This window comes from Nycticebus coucang, chromosome 23, assembly GCF_027406575.1.
Source record: "Nycticebus coucang isolate mNycCou1 chromosome 23, mNycCou1.pri, whole genome shotgun sequence".
Classification (NCBI taxonomy): Eukaryota; Metazoa; Chordata; class Mammalia; order Primates; family Lorisidae; genus Nycticebus; species Nycticebus coucang.
Genome location: NC_069802.1, coordinates 15,504,726 through 15,517,732, shown reverse-complemented (window position 1 = coordinate 15,517,732; position 13,007 = coordinate 15,504,726). Strand labels below are relative to the sequence as shown.

Genomic DNA, 13,007 nt, shown 5'->3' with positions numbered 1-13,007 from the left:
AATTTTTGGAACAAAATCAGAATGAACACACAAATTATCAAAACAGTGGGATACTACGAAGGCAGTTCTAAGAGGGAAATTTACAGCATTGGAAGTCTTCCTCAAGAAAACAATGCTTTACCTGGGAGGTAAAGAGAAGAAGCCAACAACTTAATGGATCATCTCAAGCAAGTGGAAAAGGAAGAACATACAAACACCAAAACCAGCAGAAAAAAGAAATAACCAACAATTAGGGCAGAATTAAATGAAATTGAAAACAAAAGAGTCATTCAGAAGATCTATGAAAAAAAGATTGTTTTTTTTTTTTGAAAATATTAATACAACTGATAAAAATTTGGCCAACTGAACCAGAAATAGAAAAGTAAAATCTCTAATATCGTCTATCAGAAATGATAAAAGAGAACTAACAACAGACACTTCAGAAATTAAAAAAATCCACAAGGATTAATATCAAAAACTCTAATGGACAGAAATATGAACATCTGAAGGAAAAGGACCAATACCTGGAAGCACACCTCAGACAAATTAGAAATCTTGAATAGACTTATATCAATCACTACAGTAACATCAACAATACAAAAACTCCACAGAAAAGGAAAATCCTGGAACAGAAGCCTTCACATCTGAATTCTATGAAGCATTTCAAGAGGAAGTAGTACGTATAATATACAACCTTTGGTGTAGCATAGAAAAAGATGAAATGCTTCCCAACACATTCTAGGAAGCAAATATTACCCTCATTCCAAAACCAAAAAAGGATCCAATAAGGAAAGAAAATCAGAGACCAATATCATGAATGAATAGCGATACAAAAATATTCCATAAGATCTTAGCAAACAGAATTTAACAACGCAACAAAAAATATCGCACAGCACGATCAAGTTGGTTTTATTACAGGGGTACACGGTTGGTTCAACATTTCCAAATATACAAATATAATAAATCACATCAATAAAATAAAAGGCAAATACTATATGATTCTCTCAATTGAGGCAGAAAAAGCCTTTGATAATATATCCAGCATCCTTTCATGATCCAAACATTTCAGAAAACAGGTATACAAGGGACATTTCTTAAATCGATAGAGGCCATCTACACAAACCCACAGCTAATATCATATTGAAGGGTATAAAGCTGAAAACATTTCTACTCAGATCAAGAACCAGGCAAGGATGCCCACTGTCTCCACTGCTATTCAACACAGTAATGGAAGTTTATGCATTGCAATCCAGGGAAGAGAAGGCAATCAAGGGTATCCAAATAGGGTCAGAGGAGATCAACAGCTCACTCTTCACTGATGATATGATCCTATACCTGGAAAATTGCAGAGACTCAACTTCAAAACTCTTAGAAGAAGGAATGCAACAGCCTCTCAGGATGCAAAATCAATCCTTGCAAATAAGTAGCCTTTGAATATGCCAATAATAGTCAAGCTGAAAATAGTCAAGGATTCTATTCCTTTTTTAGTAGGGTCAAAGAAGATAAAATATCTGGTAATGGACCTAACAAAGATCTCTATATGAAAGATCTCTATAAAGAGAACCATGAAATTCTGAGAAAACAGATAGCTGAAGATGTTAACAAATGGGAAAACATACCATGCTCATGGCTGGGAAGAATAAACATTGTTAAATTGTCCACATTAACCAAAGCAATCTACAGATTTAATGCAATCCCCATTGAAGTACCAGCGTCATACTTTAAAGAACTTGAAACAATAGAACTTCCTTTTATATAAAATCAGAAAAAAAACCCCAAAACATCAAATAGCAAATACATTACTCAGAAATAAGAACAAAGCCGGAGGTATCACGTTACCGGACTTCAGTGTATACAATAAACATATGGTGCTCAAAACGGCATGCTACTGGCACAAAAACACAGAGGTAGATTTATGGAACAGATTCGATAACCAAGAGATGAACTCAGTTACTTATCATCATTTGGTCTTCAAGAAGCCTGTGAAAAATCTTCAGTGGGAGAAAGACTCCCTATTTAACAAATGGTGCTGGGAGAACTGGCTGGGAACCTATAGAAGACTGAAACTGGACCTGCACCTTTCACCATTAACAAAAATTGATTTTCACTGCATAAAAGATTTATACTTAAGACATGAAACTCTAAAAATAATAGAAGCCGGTGCAGGGAAAACACTTAAAGAAATCGGCCTGGGAGGATATTTTGCGATGGGGAACCCCCGGGCAATGGAAGCAACACCAAAAATACATCACTGAGATCTGATCAAACTGCAAAGCTTTTGCAGAGCCTAGAGCACGGTAAGTAAGGCAAACAGACAACCTTCAGAATAGGACAAGATTTTTGTAGGTTATGCTTCTGACAAAAGTCTGATAACTAGACTTTACATGGAACTCAAATCAATAAGAAAAGAACAAATAGCTCCTTTGCTATGTGGGCAAGAGACACGAACAGAAACTTTTCAGAGTAAGGCAGGCTCACGGCCTAAAAACACATGAAGAAATGCTCATCATCCTTCATCATCAGAGAAATGCAGAGAAATCAAAACCACTTTGAGATATCGTCTGACTCCAGGAAGATGACCCACATCACAAAAATCCCCAAGCTACAGGTGTTGGCATGGATGTGGAGATAAGGGAACACTGCTACACTGCTGGTGGGAATGCAAGCTAATAACAACCTTTTTGGAATGAAGTTTGGAGAACACGCAAGCAACTAAAAACAGACCTACCATTCGATCCTGCAAATCCTCTACTAGGTATATACCCAGATGATCAAAAATTATTTTACAACAAAGACATTTGCACCAGAATGTTTATTGCAGTCCAATTCATGACTGCCAAGACACGGAAACAGCCCAAGTGTCCATCGACCCATGAATGGATTAACAAATTGTGGTATATGTACACCATGGAATATGCTGCAGCCTTAAAGAAAGATGGAGAGTTTATCTCTTTCATGCTTACATGGATGGAGCTAAAACATATTCTTCTTAGCAAAGTATCTCAAGAATGGAAGAAAAAGTATCCATTGTCCTCAATGCTACTATGAAATCATTGTATAATCACCTACACACTAATATGAATGGAAAATCATAACTATAGTCTAGAAAGCAGAAGGGAAAAGAAGAGGGGAGAGGAGGGATATGGAAGAAAGGGTATTTGAGGGTACCTCACCTAATGTGCATGATGCAATAGTACATTTCAAAACTATTAGGAAATGAGTATAACTGTGATGGCTGTGTTATTTAGTTGAATGTAAGTATTTCACATTGTATATCAAAGCAGTACACGGAACTTCATTAATGCATCAGTGTACAAAGTTATGATTTAGTAAAAAAATTAAAAAAATAACAGAATGGAAGCTAGGAAGCACTATTAAAAAATATAAAAATACAGCATTATGATGCCAATTGATGAACCACACAATGTATAGAAGGAATTTAAAATAATTCAATAATTCTTTCAGAGATGTTTGTGCTAAATTAGATAATGCATAGAAAATAAAGCAAAAGGAATATGAGTTAATTAACATATATACACAAAACAATCAATGTCCATGTTCAGTAAGGATAATTTTGAATCCTTCACTATCAATTGTGGTTAATATTATCTTTAGTTTGTGTCCTGTTGGGATTTCTGCAAAATTTCACAAGAAGATAGGAGGATTAAATTTAAACATTAAATTGAAATACTAAATCAAAGCATGAAAGCACTAAACATGTACATTACTTGCTGAAAACAAAACAAAACCCTGATTTCTGTTTGTTTTCTTAAAGAATTATTCACTCTATGGTGGGAATCTTTCCATAACCTAGTGCCATGGTTTTAAATAAGTTGGCTTCCATAATACCTACTGGGCCAGGTCTGCGTTTGTGGGAGGATTGACCATAAAGCAACAGCCACTCACTAAGGCAGCAGGTGAGCCTGCATCACCTGGAGAGAGGGCAGGAGAAAGGACCATGGCCGCAGGGAAGGGAACAGGGATGGCCAAGGTCAGTGATCCGAGAACTCACTGGCTGTGGTGAGAAGGTTTGACTAATTCAAAAACTTCAACCAATGGAAGGAGGGAAGTATAACCAAGTACTAGGGGAGCCTAGGAGATAGTGTCGCTTTTAGAGTATAACCCATATACTTTAGCTTTTTTTTTACATTAGTTGGGTCACACTAGGATAGGTGGTTAACACGATTATTATCGAGAAATATCACGAAGTGCCTTCTTCCTGCATAACGGTGCTCTCCTGAGGATATGAAGACGTATCTCTACTTAAGTACATGGATTTGACTTACAAGAGATTTATTTTATTACTAATTACTATTTACTATTTATTTACTATTACTATTAGTAATAAAATAAATCTCATTTCTATTTCTGGGAGTCTTGTCCATTGTTTGCTTTCTTTGGGGAACCATTTTCACTTCCAGCCCACTGGCTCTTTGTAACTAAAATGACAATATGACTGTGATATTTCTCTCTTTGGCTAACCTTACGTGTGCATACCTCTATATATTCAAATTTGTACATTTTCAATATTCCATAAAATAAAATAATTTAAAATTTCTCGTATCCTGAGGTCTCTGTAACATATTTACTTATAGTGCATTAGTTTAATCATTGATGAGAGAGGATTAGAGATCATTCATAGCCACTATTGTCAGAAATACTTACAAGAAGGAACCTTTACAATTGGCACTTATGAAAACAGAGGGGTGAGAAAATGGCAATTACAAATGAGTTTTTAAAAAGCAGGAGAGGAACAAGTGGATTAGAGATCAAATGAGTTTTTAAAAAGCAGGAGAGGAACAAGTGAAATATTTTCTAAAAAACATTATATGCAATTATGCTTCTAAAAAGTGATGTGTGTGTTGAATGTTGTCTTAGGAACTCTTTATCTTCCATTCCTGCAATTCCTGTGAGTGATGTTGCATAATTCACTGAATTAAAAAAAACAAAAAAACTGATGTTACTGTTCTGGGCTTGAAATGCTCAATGCACCACAGTGTACAACCTTAAAGTTAAGCTCCCTTCCCACAGCAACCAATGTATAGCTCCTCAAGCGGCTTTGGACCCAACTGCATGTACACACTGAGGCCCCCTGGTCTTTGATGCACCATTTAGAAGTTTTATTGGTTATATAGGCACAAGCCTGTGGGGTTTTTTTTCCTTCATTTGAAAACTCAGCGATAATTTTGCTGCAAGAGGTGAGTGGCAGTGCCCCCTGGGAAAGCACTAGTGGGATTCCAATTATTTCACAAGGTAAAGCAGGGGTGGTACCTGTAGCCACAAGCTCAACTAAACTGAAAGATTGAATCAGCTTTGACATGGCCATAAATTCTGGGGTAGCTGCTAAGCTATGCTAGGGAAGAGGTGGCAAGTGAAAAGAATGCATGGGGTAGTGCAGGGAGGATGGCACACGTCTGTAGGTTTTCTTGTTTTTTAGACAGTCTCACATGGTTGCCACAGGCTACAGTGCCTTGGTGTCAGAGCTCACAGCAACCCCAAACTCCTGGGCTTCAATGATCTGATCCTCTTGCCTCAGCCTCCCCAATAGCTGTGACTTCAGGTGCCTACCAGGTGCACATCTAATTTTTCTATTTTTCATAGAGACAAGGTCTCCCTCTTGCTCAGGCTGGTCTCCACCTCCTTAGCTCAGGCAATCCACCCACCTCAGCCTCCCAGTGTGATAGGATGACAACCGCCAGCTATTGTGCCCAGCCAAATTTTTGTGTCACCTGAAGCCTCTCACTTTTTTATTTTTCTTTCTTTATTTATTTATTACTTGCAGTTTTTAGCTGGGGCCTGGTTCAAAGCCACCACACACATTATGTGGAGCCAGCACCCTACTCCTTGAGCCAAAAAAGCCTCTCGCTTTTTTAAAGAATCTATTCTTATGCCTCTCTGAGCTTAAAAATAGGACTCATATTTTTAAAATAACAATATTATTAACGACCAGAAATTTTAAATGAGAACTTTTCTTATGACTGTATGTAATTATAAGGGTGACACAATGTGCCGACCACTGTTCAAAGCACTTTATAAATATAAACCCTTTTAATGCTCACAGCAATTTTATTAACACAATCTTCATTTCATAGTGAAGGCAAAGAAGCCGTTGCTTAAATAATATTCCCGAGGACTCACAAAGAGTAAGTAACAGAGCTAGGAAAGAACCCGGCTGTCTCGCCTTACCATTACCTTCCATTACAGACTTCAGAAAAAAAATGTAAGAAATAGAACAAACCACGGGAGTATATACTCTCCTCCAACACTATCACGAGCAAGGAGAATAGGACCTTCTTTAGAGAATCTAAATTTTTTTTATCAGAAGTGAAGTTTCTCCAACCCACAGGCAGGCCCTCAAATTTTGGTGATGAGGAATTAAAATCATTAGTACTCTAAAGTCAAATGATAACAGAAGATGCTTCAAGCACATGGAGGAGCTAGTGAGAAACACCAGGTAGTGTAAGCTTAGGGTAGCGCTGCTGCTAGCAAACTGATCAATAGGAGTAGAAAAAAATTACTACTAGACTAATCCAGACCATTTCGGCTACAATAGTGTAGAATGGTCCCCTGGTCCAGAAAATGTGGCTTGGACAGCACCAATGAAGCTCTTATTGATGGTCATCTCCTCCAAAATCTATTGTTCTATGACAACCGAACTCTAGAAAACACATCTGTTCTGGCATTTTCATCACCCTTCAGGCCGTCTGCGTCTCCAGAGTGGAGTCGGCGGGACAAACTCTACCACCATAGGGAAACCTATGTGCACCCCTTTTGCCAGCCACCCTTTTCAGCTGAACCAACCTCTCCTCTTCCTCCCCCTGCTCAGCCAGCATGAGTGGAGAATGAGGATGAAGACCTTTGTGGTGAAACACATCCACTTTTGGTAGTAAAGATCAAGTTGTGTTTTGTCTGGTGTTGGTATCAGGGTGAAAGTGCTGGCACGAAGTCAGTTTGGAAGTGTGCTAAATCCATGCCACGAAGTGTAGAAGACAAGAATTAGGAAGCTTTTTGAAAGCAGACACTAGACAATCCTCCAGATGTTATTAATGAGGTGGTCTTTGCAGAAACTCTATACAGGAGAGATGGAGCTCCACACAGCTACCTTGAGTTCACACAGATAAGCGACAGCCTCAGATCATGAAGAGTTTCATGTCTGTGGCATCCATGTGTTCACAGAGCACACTCTCAAAATTATACAGACTATCCACAAAAGCTATTCAGAAAAAAATCATGAAGAAAAATGATAACATTTATTACTTTTAGTAAAAACCAGGGATGAGGCGCAAGTAATAAGGAATATAGATAACAGGAAAAGGGAGTGTTAGCGCGGAGTAAATGCTCATGTTTCCAGGGGGGTGTAAGGGAGTGGCAGGGGAGCTTAAATAAAGGTAGCTCAAATGTGGGCACAGTCCCAGGACAGGTCTCCTCGGCCTTGATGTTGTTGTTGGCCTATTCAAATGGTGGCTCCAGCTCACAGTAGAAGTTGTGGCTACAGGACAGAGAGACAGCTATGAGGCCACCAGGAACAAAATTCAGGTCCCCCACCCAGGGTCTGCCTGGCAGGCCTGGACTCCTGGCGCTCAGCAGTCACCATGCACCAGGGACTGTTGGTGACCAGGGAATTACGGCCACAGGCTCTTTGCAGCTAGCCACCAGGGTCCTGAGCAGAGATACACAAAGGTCCCCCTACCCTCCGCCAATCTTGCAGGCACTCACCTATTGTACGGGTCCAGTCCCTTCATGGTTTGGAACCAGGACTGAATTTCTTTGTCCGGTTGAAAATAGAAATTATTGGCAGTCACCTGCAGCAACTGCAGCTGCTGGACGATCTTGAAGGCCCGGAGCCAGAGAGAAGGATGGATGCTGACTGGGCCTGGGGGAAAGATTATGAAGGGGCCATGTTGGGGAGGGCAAGGGGCCGATCTCTGGCGCCTTTCTCTGGAGTGGTTCCCTTCTCGCCTCCCATCCTCTGAAGGCCCAGTCTGTCCTCAGAGTTGGATATAAACTGCCTTTCTCCAGGAGCTGGTTTTCATTTCCATCCTGCACATTTCATGGGGTGGACTGCCCCTTCCCGGTATGTCAAACCCTCCCAGGTGTATGGTGCCCCATGATCACATTAATGTACACCGCTATGATTTAATAAAAATAAATTTAAAAATAAAAACCCTCCCAGGAAATCTACGATGTGGAGCATGGAGCCAGGGAATGTCCACCCAGGGCGGCCTCTGATTTCCACATGTGCTTCCCCAGAGAGAGGCCCCAGTAGTCCACCTTCCCCTTTTTATTATGTCGAGCACATTTCTGTGCAAGGCACAGCCAATGCCCGGGACAGAGGCCCCCTACCCATGACTCTCTACTCTTTGGGCTCCCTTGCTGCGTGTCATCCAGGCTCACCGGCCAGAGGACCTGCACAGAAAAGCACTTGCACCCACATCACGATGTGGGTTGTGATGTAGGGGGTGTGGGGCCTGATTCTCAGGGGCCTTCTGTCCCAACACTCCCTCATGACAAGTAGGTACACACAAACTCTCCTTGCACACAAAGAGAGTTTGGAGCCATATGGGAGCTGCCCGAGTGTGGAGGGGCCAATTTCAACTCCTCCCGTGGGCAGCACCTGAGGGAGAGGCTGAGTCCAGCTCAGCCAGACTCTCGGGCAGCTCAACAGTCAGGCAGCTCTGCAGCTTCTGCCTCGGGAGCAGGGACTGGAGGCTGACGTCGGGCCTGACACCCCAGCTCACAGGGCTGCCTGGAAGCAGTTTTGCTGAGTGCTGAGCTCAGGGCTCCATCTAGGAATGTCTCCCCCCAGCCTTAGGATTCTGGTCCCCAGCATGCAAGCCCCAGGTGCACTCGCAGCCACATCATTGTCTGTCCACTTCTGCAGCAGAGTTAGGTCATTGAGGAAGAGTCCAAGAAAGGGAATGATGCCCTGTGCCATTGGGGTGGGAGTGGTGATGAGCACCCACCTGCAGGTGGCCTTCCCAGTTCTGTTGCCCGGAATCTCACACCCCACCCCGGTCTCCTAGACCCCTCCTCAAGATCTCCGACTTGGAGCAGCCAGAGACCTTCAGCTCCCTCCTTCAATTCTATCCCTCTCCTCCCCCAGCTGCACCCATGGTCACCTACAGCCCTGGGATGTTCACAGGTCACAATGTCTTGTGGTCCCGGACCCCACCCTTCCCGTAGGGCATGCTGAGCCCAGCTCTTCCAGGCCTTTGTCCTGGTCCCTCTGCTGAGGGCATTTCCAGCACCAGCTACAGGAAGGAGGGCCTAGCAGGAGGCCCTTGCTCTCCTGATGGGGAGACTCCAGATGGGAGGGAGGCCCTGCCCTCTGTCCCAGTGGCCCTCCCCACCCACACCAAAGGAGGCTCACCTTCTGTCTCCGCTGCCTCATCTGGGTTCTCTGGAGGTTTCTTTCCAGACTGGCCAGCTTGGAGATCCCCAGCTGCCAGGGTCAGGAAAAGGTCAGTGAGACTATCTCGTCCTCACCCAGCTACTCCCAGGACCCTGACGTTGCACTGTGGACATCTGGCCACAGTCAGCTGGTGAGGTGCTACAGTCACTCAGTGAGCTCTGGTTCTAGACCCACCCCTGTGTCCTACTTGCTATGTCACTTGGGGCATGCAGCTCAGCCCCTCGTTTGTCTGGAGACCCTGCCCAAGCTGCCCACACCACACACCAGCAATAGAGGCCTGGCTTTCTGAAGAATTTCTGGCTGGTTTCGGGAAAGAAAGAAGCCACCACCACCCTACCCCACCCCCGCCACCATCACGTTTCCCCATCTCCTGGTGGAAGCTCCATAACCAGAGGGACCAATGCAAGTGCCAGAGCCCCGCTAATTATCTGGCTCATCCCTGATGAACAGCCAGTAAAGGTCCAGGGCCAGAGCCCCTGCCTGCACCCACCTGTCCCTGGACAGACCCTTCTCTCTTCTGAATAGGACTGGCGACTAGTACTTTTCAGGTAAACGTTGAGTTAGAAAATTACCCCCAAATCACCTGGTCCTTTAACCTTTCCAAATTCCCCTCTCCCGGCCCACTAAACATTTGGCCCCAGCCCCAGCCCCACTGTGCCTTTATCAGCTTTTTTTGTGTCATGCCATCATCGCATGCACACAGTTGTTAATACGCTCTGGCGCTTTACCTTTGCAGAGGTGAAAGAAAGTCGGATAAATCAGAGAGTAGCGGGGAGGAGGGTGAATTCACATTCCTTGAACTGGGAATGAAAAGGATCCAAACTGGCAGGATTTGTGTTTCCTCTGGGCTCCTGATTCCCGGGGGCTCTACAGGACTGGGGCGGGAGCTGACCTGCTGTTAATCTAGACCATCCCGATTTCAACTGGGCAGCTCAGTTTCTCAGTTTAGATGTGCTGTGCACTAGACATGGGAGTATCTCCAATGTGGCAAAGACCCATGCCCCACGGTGAAGAAAACTTGGTGCTGAGTTAGACATTCAGTGCTAACATCCCAGTGGACTGAGAGACCCTGCAAGGCCGCCCATTCCTGCCTCCAGAGGCCCTGGGCTCCCCTCCCCTCCCAGTGTAGTGAGGGAGCACCGCAGACCCGGGAGAGGTGCTGGGTGCAGCTCAGGAGACAGACGCCCACCCACCTGGATACTGTCCTCCAGGTTTCCTGGAGCCTATGGATGGGTGCAGCCTTCAGGGCTTTGACTGTGTCATGAGTCATGGATGAGTAGTTTGTCAACTTGTCACACTCCTGGGGAGGGAAAAGGATACACCGTGAGGTGGGGAGTTGGAGCCCCACTGCTCCAGCTTTGCCCCCTGTGCAGACCTTTCCTCTGTGGGGACGCAGAGGCCCAGGGAGGCACAGAAGAGCAGTCTGGGCCCCAGTGAGTTTCACACTCTGGGAGGACAATTACAGTTCAACCCAAGGTAGGTGTTCAGGTGGAAAGGGCGCACCAACACTGGGCATGGAAGTCAAGGTCAGTGTGCCCCTGACAGGAAGGAAGGGCTGGGGGCTGTTCAGGGGCTTGGACTCTGTTCAGCAAATTTGACATCTGACAGAGGAGAAAATGAGTGTCCTCGGGCCTCCCATGCTTTACCTAGGCCACCTGGATCCCGGACCCTCCCACGGCTTACCCTGGGCACCTCCATCCAAAGCTCCAGCACCCTGGCCCTGTCCTGGGCCTTCATGTTGCGGGTCTCCAAGCACATGGTTACCACAAAATATGCCACACTATCAAAGTGAATGAGGGCAGCGCAGACTGTGGGTGCCACCAGCGCCATGTCCATCCACTCCCGCTCAACCAAAATGGAGCCCAGGCACTCCCAGGGCAGCAACTTCGTGAATTGCTCCTGGGGAGGAAGAAAGATCCATATGGGCCCGGTCCAGGACAGCTCTGAGTCTAAAGTCACCCCTTGACTCAGGCAGGTGACCAGATTCTGAGCTTTGGCATTGGCTCTCCCAGAGTAGTCGGAGCCCCGGGTTTCATTCCCCTTTCAGTGAGGACGCGACTCGCGTAGAGCAGGGCAAGTAGAGAAGAGCATGTGGTGTTTCCCCCAGGCCGGCCTCATGGACCCCACACTCCACAAGGTGGCTCACCCCTGCCTTTCCTGAGGCCACCTGTATGCGAGGCCTTCTTTCTGTTGAGAAGCACATTGCCTGTGGCAGCCACCTCCAAGGTCTCAGTGCGGGAGTCTGGTCTGAAATGGAGTCTGTGCCAGATGTGTAGTAATTGCTGAGGCTGCTGAGGCCTCCCGGGCAAGGGCTGAGCAGCCGGGGGGGCGTGCTCAGTGGGCTACTCCTGCATCTAATGGGCCAGGCCCCCACCCTGTTCTCTGTCACCTCCCATGGGCCCAGCAGCTGTATGTAGCTGCCACAGACACAGGAACAGTATCTACAGAAAGAAAGTCAAACAGCTGCCATGACTCGTAAGACGGGGAGCAGAGTGGGACCAGATCGTTGGCCTCTGGTCAGGGAAAGGGGTTTGAGCAGCTGCTCACCGCGTCCATGAGTGTCAGCTGCTCAGCCAGATGTTTGGCTGTGTAGGCCATGATGGGAGATGGCCCCGCCCTGCACAGCTCTTTCTCAGGCATAGTCCAAGGATGGCAGAGGCCTGGAATTGTCTCTTGGTTGTGCCTTTCCTGTTGTCACTGGTGGTGGCTCTGTCCTAGGTGCTGGTGCTGCTCTTGACTCTGGCCCTGTTGGTGGCTCCGTCCGTATACAGGGTCAGATCCAGGAATGCAGGTGCCCCTGGCTCCGGCGCAGGCCTCTGCTCTCCCAGATCTGCCGGGGCTGGTTCTATGGTCAGCACTGGGAGTGCCTGTTGTTCTGAAGATTGCGCAGGAGATGGAAAAGGAGATGAAGTCAACCACATCTGTCACTCCCTACTGGGTTATCCAAACATCCCATTACCTCCCCATGACAAAGAGAATTTGAGCCCCAAACTCTACCTTTGTGAAGCTGGTCAACTGTGGCCATCTCATCCTCTGGGTCTACGCCAGTGGGCGCGAGTTGCCCCAGCCAGGCAAGAGCAGTGTTTGCTAGATGTCCCAGGTGTGATGTGGACGCGGTGACCTCTATACGAGTTGCCTCAAACATGAGCCCGGCAATGTTCATATACTGGTGGAAGACCACAGGGTATCCTTCTGGCCAGGAGATGCAGATGGAAGAGGTGGTTCTGGGGATGACAAGCGGAAGCTGAGTCAGAGGCCTGGCTTTTCCTCTGACACCCTTCCCAGGACATTCCTGTGTGTTTATGGGTCCCTGGGCATGCTCCTCCAGTCTAGAGGACAGGCTGAACTCCCCCAGCTGTCTCTGGTACCCTGGAAGGAACAGAACTGGTCATGGATCAGGACTAGACAACTATTGTGGGCCTTGCCCTCCCACTTGCCATTGTCACCCCAGGTCAACCGCAAGGACCTCTGCACCCCTGGGCCTTCAGGGCTGTGACTGGAGGCCAGAGGGCCAGCAGGGTGCTCACCATCACTGCAGTCTGGGCTCCTGGTGCTGTGGTCAGGGAGGGGGTGTGGGCTGGAGGAGACAGGCAGAGCTGGGAAGTGACCGTGCTGA

General features: G+C 46.1%; 1 pseudogene; it reads right to left on the bottom strand.

The window, feature by feature from the left end:
• LOC128575877 (gap junction alpha-4 protein-like) overlaps positions 1–11,989 on the bottom strand; it is a 38,629-nt pseudogene extending 26,640 nt beyond the window's left edge.
• Positions 11,990–13,007: the final 1,018 nt, after the last annotated feature.